At 53.0% G+C, this 8,084-nt stretch overlaps 1 protein-coding gene across 3 annotated transcripts in view; it reads right to left on the bottom strand.

The window, feature by feature from the left end:
• TMEM63C (transmembrane protein 63C) overlaps positions 1-5,769 on the bottom strand; it is a 33,616-nt gene extending 27,847 nt beyond the window's left edge. Inside the window, exon 1 of one of the 3 annotated variants that reach the window (XM_075753813.1) lies at positions 5,607-5,769. The gene's annotated coding sequence lies outside the window, so the exon portion shown is untranslated. Of the gene's footprint in view, positions 1-5,247; positions 5,329-5,476 lie in introns of those variants that run through there. The other 2 variants (XM_075753812.1, XM_075753810.1) reach the window with 2 other exon arrangements.
• Positions 5,770-8,084: the final 2,315 nt, after the last annotated feature.

The raw sequence follows: 8,084 nt of genomic DNA on the forward strand, positions 1-8,084 counted from the left end.
TTAGTTTAGTCAAATTTCAGAAAATTACTGCAGGTTAATGCAGGAGATCCTGGTTCCCTTTCCAAGCCCAAAGAAGATGAAGTGTGAGAGGATAATCTCTACTAGTTCTGAATTCTTAAAAGCCAGAAATAATCAGGTTATATCACTGGTTATATTTTACATCTCCTATAATAAAATTCTGTTCCTATAATATAGTTTTATAGTAATACAATATAGTATAGTAATACGGTATTGTTAAATTCATTACATATATAAATAATGCTTTCATAAACTTATTCTTTTTCTTTTGTGGACCCATACATTTTAAGCAATTTTATCTACCAAACTAGAAACCATTTTTTAAATGCTTGCTTTCTGCATTTTGAATTGAATTTCATTTTACACTGAAATACAGCTGGACCAAATTTATAATAAATAATGAAGTGATATCTACTAAAGAAATGTGTCACCATTTTCTAATGCAAGAAATATAGACATTAAGAATCTAAATAACTGTATGTTACACTGTAAACCCACTCACTTAAGCACGGTTCAGCCTCCTGCTCAGCCATCACTGAGAATCAACCTGTCCTCAGGAAAAGAGCAGAAGTGTACAAACACAGCAAGATTAAAACTAGGTTTTTATGTTGTGGCTTTCTGATCATTAATTTAAATCGTGACTTTAATCCATCCATCCTACTCAGCAGCAGGTCAAGAGCCAAACAAGGCATAGATCAAATTTATTCTGAAGTCTACGAAGTTTGGTTTGTTTTTCTGCCATTTTTGCCATTATGCTTCCCCTCCACGTAGTTCTGCCATCTGTGACCTCTCCTGGAGAAAAGCAGCCCAGAAACACAAGGAACAGTGCATATCCCCAGCCTGGAGCCTGCCAGCCCCGGGAGTCTCTTACTGGTGTAGAGACCTCCAGACTGCTGCTGGCAGGCTCAGGGGAGCTAGGCAAACCTCCAAACTTTCAGTCATTTCTCTAACGCTGTCTTGGGGATTATCCCATGGTGACCGAATTTGTCAGAAGATAGGACCAATAATCACAGAAGCGTTGAGGCTAAAGAGAGATCATCTAGTCCAGCCTCCTTTCTTAAAGCAGGCTCAGCTAGAGGAGGTTGCTTGGGGCCATGTCCAGGCAGGTTTTTAATATCTCCAAGGATGGAGACTCTGCTCCAAGCCAGAGCCACACTGAGAAGACCATCCCAACCTGCTGTTGAAACCAGGTCCACCAGCCAGGTGGGCTCCAAGCCCCAGGCTACTGGGGACTGTCCCAGCGCCGGCTGAGATGCTAGCTGCACTGGTGCCCTGTGGCTCATGGTCGGCCACTTCCAAGCCTCGCAAGTCACCCCTCAGCTTGCCAGCCCTCACACGACATCTCAGCACCTCAGCCTGTGCCACTTCTCTGGCACGGGTAGAGACTCATCCCAGTATGGGTCATCTTGCTGCATGGGTAGCGCAGCAAGAGGACTCCTCTGGCAGGGTCACCTTGGCTTGGCCAACACAGGGTCCCCAGGCCTCGCCTCAGGGTACTACAGGCTCACTTTGAGCCACAGCTGGGAGCTGCTCTCCAGCTACCTTTCCAAACCTGAGGTCAGCCCTAATTCCCCCACCTGTACCTCCTCTGCATTCCGGTCTCCCCTACCCCATCCAACGCAGCACATCAAGAGGCTCATTCTCTCAATCACCTCCTGCTCCAACTGCCTCCTATCACCAACTCCCAGCTAAAAATAAAGTGCTCCCCGGCAGTGCAGGGCCAGAGCCCCTTCCTCTCTCTGTTAGGAGGAACTCAAAATTACATGATGACATATTTTTCCACCTCTCACAACCTGCCTTTTAGCACTTGAGGGTGCAGTGGAGCTTGGCTCGTTCAGATGCTGCCTTCCTCTCAGCTCACCCACAATCTGCAGATGATAAGACACAAGATGTCGGTGCTGGGGGTAGGGGAATTGGGTCATCCAAAGCTTTCATGTGCTCCCACTGAAAAAGAGCACCAAGCCTCTCTGCTCCGGTACTCCATTTTAAACACATCTTTATTTGAGATCAAACTACAACAGCATAGAAGCCCCTCCTTGGTCAAAATGGTACCCACAGCCTCTCATGGGGACTCTGCTGGGAACTGCACAACTGATCCCGGTGTTGAAATGCTTCCATACCGTGATGTTTACGCTCCCCAGAGGCTGGGCAACATTACAGTAATTTCAATTAAGAAGGCGATTTCTCAGACAAAGAGGTTTTCTCTGCAGCCTTTATGCCAACACAGCCATCCACTAAGAGAGGGCCGTACCCGGACAGGCAAGGCAGGACAGTGCTGAGGCTTAGGTAATCACCAAGATGAGCCATAAAAAGTGAACCTGGTGAGGAGCTGTCAGATCGAGGAGCGGCTGAACCGCCAGAGAGGTGAGGGTGACACATGGACTGGGGCAGCGGGGTGCGAGAGGGGAGCCCATACCCCTGCCAGGCTCCTCCACCCCACCACCCCCTGCCTCTGCAGAGAGGTCCCGCGGGACCTGCCGTGCCCAGTCTCACCCACTAACCAGTAACAATAGTGGCCTGGGCTACGGGAACTGCCGTGCAGAGCTACCTGGCTGGGGCTGTCCCATTGTTGCTGTAATGGGGTGAGCAAACTGCTGCCATTGTCCCCACCTAACAACAAGGTGTGATCACAGCCTAATTACCAGTCCCAGCTATATTTGAAGTAATAACTTCAAGCCAGCTTTTAAAAGATGTTTAGGCATCTTAAAGTGAGAGTAGATGCCAAGTGGGTTCTTCAAAAGCTCCAGGACCTCTTGTCGTTGAGGTGTCTGATAGCTGGTTAGGGACTGAATGTAATCAAGCCATAGCTGAAGGAAATTGGGACTGGAGCTGCTTCTCCCGAAATAATCTCAAAGCAAACCCGCTTTTGCTCTGAGCGCAGTGCATCAGCAATGCAATGTTTTCTTCAAACTTAGGGCTAAGTACACGAAATATATTTACAGCAATTAAAGTAGATAAGAAGAGCTGTTTCGCCAAATGCAGAAGTGACAACGGTAGAAGGCTTTGGTGTTTATAGGACTCACAGAGGAGTCAGCATTTGCACAGCACACTGATGTTTGCCTAAGAGTTTAGGTGACTGATTAGTTTAATATCAATTGAATTCACTTGTGGGTGTTAGAAACATTTCTCTCTCTCCTTGCTGCTTTGGGAAAGCTCTCAGTCTGTTAAGACGGGAGTATTTCCTGCAAGGAATATTTTAAAGCAGTGACATTCCTTTTACAACTCTGCAGATGTAGGCTCTGAAGCTGTGATAAAATCTGCCTTACCTTCCCTTGGGCCAGAAGCCTCTGCGTGGAAGAAAGGCAGTATTTACCTGCGAGGGCCTACGCACACCCCTAACTAACATCCCCAGCAAGCACCGCTACTTCTGTCCCTGTTTGCAGGAGCATCCTACGCTTACCACTGTCAGCAGCCACTGAACCAGGGATGAACTAGTTAACGTCAGGGAAAGCTTTGAAGAGGAGAACAGCTACAGAGCATTCAAGTGTTATCATGCAAAAAAATAAAACAGCTGAAAGGCATTCAGAGGGAGTTGCAGGAAGACAGGAGCCAGGATGCTGCCATAGGAAGAAGGCAGAGGTTTAAGCTTACAGGGAAGCCAGAAAAGCCCATATGTGCTACGGAGTCAGAGGCGGCAGGGGTGCCAGTGGCCTCCTTGATTTTATTTATTACGTATTTGTTTGCCAGTGGCTGTTTGCCAGGCTACTTAAGACAAATCCTTCCTGAAAGAGCTGCTCCTGCTTCCCTCTCCATCTGCTGCCCAGCTCTGACCACCACGTTGCAGGGCAGCAGGGAAGGCAGCGAGGCCAGGGTTCGGGGCCAGTCTCAGGGCCAGTCTTTCTGCCTTCTGCTTTCTCCACACTTTCCCTCCTCTCTCCTCTGAATAAATATTGCAAACCACTTCAACAGCACCTTTTATTCCAAATGGCACATTTTGCCTTCTCTCCATTGCTCAGACAGCAGCCTGACCTGTCACACTGCATCATAAAGCCCCAACATGGGGCAAGGTGCTTTCTCACACCTCTTCAGCCCACCCAGCTTCCCTCTCGCCTCCTCGCTCTGTCTACTTCCCCCTGAACTCACTGAAAGGGGAGAAGGCAGGAGTGCAGATCAGTGCTGGAGATGGTGGCTAAACAGTTAAAAGGAAAAAGATGTTCATGCAGAAATAACATCCGTCAGGCAGACAAAGGTCTCTCTTTCTCCTGGATAACACCCGTTCTGTTCAGGAGGTTTCTGAATTACAAACCCACTGCGCAGCACTGCTGCTGCTAGAGAGGATGGCGAAGCAAGCAAGGGAGAAGGCAGGACCTTGATCTGTGGACAAATCTGGATGAAGTCATAAACTGGGGGGACAACAGCTCAGCCAGAGCGTTAGATCATCCTGACCCAGCAGCCCTTTCAGAGTCATCAATCTCTCAAAAGCTGGAGGGAGAAATGGGGAAGAGATTCCCTCGCTTCTCCCCTTCCAGCACGAAGCGTTTCTAACACTGTCAGGTGTGGCTCCCAGAAGGAGGATTCTGTGGCCAGGATGACGTGGGGGCTGAGCACAAACCATGGCATGACACAGCGGTGGGATGACATTTTATCTCGCATCAGAGGACAGCAGCACAGGCCAGCACGCGCGCACTGGCAAAGGACACCGAGGGGCTGGGGCTTGCTCTCTGCTTCTGCCACTGACTTACTCCAGCAGCCCAGGGAAGCCCCCGCACCTTGCTGGGCCTCAGTCGCCCATCAGGCGGGTGGCGACAAGCACTACTTAAAGCCTCTTTGGTACCTAGTCCAGAACCAGGGCAGGAAAACAACGTCTAAACAGAGATAAGTACCCCAAAATCTCCTACAACAGCAAACCAAACCCATCCCTGTATCCCAGACCAGCAGAGTCACCCTCGCAAGCTGTACCCGGATGCTGCCCAACGCGGTGCTGGCACACCCGCCCAGGGGGGTCAAGCAAGTCGCCGTGAGCATCCCCCAGCGCAGTCCCAAAGCCAGGCCCACTCGGGGGGCACAGCTAAACATGGGGGGGGCCGGGATTAGCCCCGCGCACCACACGGCTTCCTCCCCACCCCAATCGCCCCACCGGCAGGACGCCCCCCCCGGACCCGTCCTGCACCCCTGGAGACCCCCCCAGCCACCCTTCGCTGGAGCCCCGCTGCCGCGGCAGGCGCCGGCTGAGCCCCGCAGCCCGGACCGCAGCTCCCGCCCCGCCACAGCCTCCCGCCGCGGACTGACCTGCTGGGGGAGTCCCGGCCCGGATCCGCTCCGGGGCCCGCGCCCGCCGCCTCCCTCCTCCCCTCCCCGCGGCCCTCCCCCCGCACCGCCCGGCCACGGGCTGCCCGGCCCCGGCATCGGCCACGGCACCGGCAAGGGAAGGGGCCGGGGCCGCCGCTCCGCCCCCCCGACCGCCCCGCTGCGGCGGAGCGGCCGCGGTCCCCGGGCTGCCCCCCCTCCCCCGCCTCACCGATAATCGGGCGCCGGGGCCTGCGCTACCGGCTGCCGGGCCGATAAGCGGCCGGAGCTCCGGGCCCCGCGGGGGGAACTGCCTCCTGGCCCGAAGCGGGGGCGAGCAGCCCCCCCGCAGCGCTGCCTACCGTGCGCCCCGCGGCATCCGTGCGGGGAGGAAGGGGCGAGGCAGCGACCGGCGGCTCCGCGGAGGCCCCGGCTGCTCCGGCTCTCGGTACGGGGAGCTGGCGGGGAGCTGCCGGTAGAGCGCCTGGGTGCGGGGTCTGCGCGTCTCAGGCTATTTCTGGGTCTGAGGCTGTGCTCGCCGCATCAGCCTCTCCGAGCAGCTTCTGCGGCGCTCGGGCTCCTCGGGATGGCTGCCCGGGCGTGTGCCACAGGGAGAGAGGGGAACGGGCCCCCGGGCAGTCGGCCAGCGCAGTGGGGGCACACGGGGGGGTCAGCCCCCCAATACGGCGGCAGGGACAAGTGGATGGGAACGTTTTAGACCTCAACAGCATTTGCAAAACCTTTCCCGTTGATGCAGCATCGATCAGTTGCTTGGCAGGGGTGGTAGCTAAGAAACTTCCTAGGGGTCTTATTTCTGCAGAGCAGCCGTGCCTTCCTGCCGTCAGGAGTGACCAGCAGGTGGGACAGGGACCTGAGCCACCAAAGTGCAAAGGGGCTTTGACAGCCTTATTTTCCTTAGGCACCCCTCCCTGCTTCCCATCTCTCCAACCCATGAGGATGCAGGCGGCACACTCCGTGGTGGAGAAACAGCCAGCGGCACACCCAAGGGTGCAATACTGGATGTCTCTCCTGGCCACTGGTGTTCCCAACCAATGATCAGGGACACACCTGCAACTGGACAACTAGGAAGCAGCCACCAAAATGTGACCTCAGGGAAGTCCCACTGAGATCCCAGTGCTTCATTGCTACTGCCTCATATGGGGGGCCTGGGGTCCCACATGTGTGGCTTCTCCAGATGCTGAGTAAACTGTTGCTCTGCAGTATCCTCTGAAGGCTCATTTGGGCTCATTTCATATTTTTGGGCTGAAGAAGCACAACCCAGTGGCTAAGCCCCTGCTGTTTAAAGGACCTTCCAACCTGAAAAGCACAGCTATGAAAGTCACCAGAAGCATCAGGGAACCAAAACATGTAATGAGGTGCCAGCCAAGAACCTTCCTTCATACTGCAAGCGGAAATAGGCTGGCACAGCTCACAGACCATGAGGAACTAATTGGTGAAAACCAGGTGTCTCTTGTCGTGTCTTTCCTATTTTTTTAGGCTCCCCGAGGCTGAGGTAGCACTCAGCTGATTTCTGCTCTGCTGGAGCATGGTGCAGAGCACAGGTGGGCTACAACCTTTTGATAAAACTTTATTATAAATGAGACCTTCATCCCCAATTGGTGACTTCTAGGAGCTACCATAGCCCAAACAACATATGCCTAAAACTTTAGGGAACAGCTGAACAAAAACAGATTTCCAAATCTCTTTCACTGCCATCTCCTTCAGCCCCAGCAATATGTATGATGTAGAGAAGTCACACAGCTTGCCCCCTCACTCCAGACAAGCCAGCGCCAGTCCTACAGCATCACCAAGTCTTGGAGACCTTGACTGCTGCCTCGCAGCAGGTGACAATGTCTGCATATGAGAGGGCAGAGAGGACTGTGCAAGCTTAGTACAACATGTGCTCTGCAAATCCTGAGCAACAGGGGCTTGTGGGAGAAACAAATCTGTGGGGATTTTCTAAAATACCTTGTGATTGTGATCTGCCACTGGGTTCAATACCCTATTTCACAGCATGTACAGACTGTGTTTTTCATAAGCCATGGCTTCTCTGACCTACTGAACTGGAAACCAATATGCTGCATCACTTAAACTGGCAAATGCTGCTGGGAAATATTGACTTCTGAGCAGAGCTGGCAACCTTGCAGGTGGTGAGCTGCCCCAGTCCCAAAGGACTGAACACCCACTCCCTCTCCCTTGGTCTGCCAAGACATCGGGGATCACACAAACTTGGGCAAACCTGCCCTGTGCGTAAGCCATTCCCTGGAGATGCTTGTTTTTCTTCCTGACTCTGGCCCAGATTGTGCCTAGCTGGTATGGAACGGAATGGAATAGACTAGAGTAATAAACCAAGAGGGAAACACAGAGGAGTCCAAACAAGGAGGAAAAACTCCTTCATTTTCTGTTATGTATTAGGCCTCAGTGGCCATGACTTTGGCTCAAGAAGAGCCTTACAGGTACGGTCTCACAAGGGCTCAGGCATCCCGTGGTTTTTAAGCCCTTCCACATGCCTGGGAAGCACAAGCGGTGTGTGGCTTTTAGCCTCCAGCTCTGCGTGCGGAGGAGCCCATTATCTCCTTCCCGCACTGCTTAGGACCCTGCAGCAGTGCGGGAGAGATGCGGAGCCGCAGCCGGAGGCAGCGGGAGGATGAGGCAGAGGGAGCTGCTTTGCAGTCAGAGCTGTAGCACTGCGTCCTGCTGTCTGTGTGATGCTCCCAATTGTAATTCCTCTTTTCTGTTGCTTACAGCTTTAATATCAGGCTCAGAGACTTCAGGCTGAGCTTGTCTAGACACATTTCAGGCAAGATGGTGCAACTGTTCCTGAGAACGACATCTGGAGA

Source organism: Balearica regulorum, chromosome 5 (assembly GCF_011004875.1).
Source record: "Balearica regulorum gibbericeps isolate bBalReg1 chromosome 5, bBalReg1.pri, whole genome shotgun sequence".
Taxonomy (NCBI): domain Eukaryota; kingdom Metazoa; phylum Chordata; class Aves; order Gruiformes; family Gruidae; genus Balearica; species Balearica regulorum.